Consider the following 629-nt stretch of genomic DNA (forward strand, 5'->3'; position numbering starts at 1 on the left):
GATGAATCTGTTTGTTTTCCTAGCAGTCCATGGTACATTCAATACTCTTCTCCAGCACCACAGCTCAAAGGCATCAATTCTCCTTCTATCTTCCCTAGTCATTGTCCAACTCTCTGACACATAACAAGCAATTGCAAAGACCATGTCCTGTATCAGACACACTTATCTCCATAGAGACACCATTGCTCTTCAGAACTTTGGAAAGGTCCCTAACAGCAGACTTTCCCATGGCAATACATCTTTTAATTTCCTGGCTGCTCGTGCCAAGAATGTTGACTGTGGAGCCAAGCAAACTAAAGCTGTGAACCATCTCAATCTCTTCACCATCCATCCTTATGCTGCCAATTGGTCCAGTGGTGAGAATCTTTGTCTTCTTGACATTGAGCCTCAATCTATATTGAAGGCTGCAGTCCTTGACCCTCTACAGCAAGTGCTTCAGGTCCTCCTCAGTTTCAGCAAGCAGGGTTGTGTCATCTGCATAACACAGATTTTTGATAGATCTTCCACCAATCCTGATGCCACATTTCTTCTCATGGAGCCCAGCCTCCTGGATGATCTGTTCTGCATACAGGTTGAAAAGGTATGGAGACAGGACACATCCCTGGTGCACGCCCTTCCCAATTTTTAAC

Source organism: Elephantulus edwardii, unplaced genomic scaffold (genome assembly GCF_000299155.1).
Source record: "Elephantulus edwardii isolate Elephantulus edwardi_28Jun2011 unplaced genomic scaffold, EleEdw1.0 scaffold00111, whole genome shotgun sequence".
In the NCBI taxonomy this organism is placed as follows: domain Eukaryota; kingdom Metazoa; phylum Chordata; class Mammalia; order Macroscelidea; family Macroscelididae; genus Elephantulus; species Elephantulus edwardii.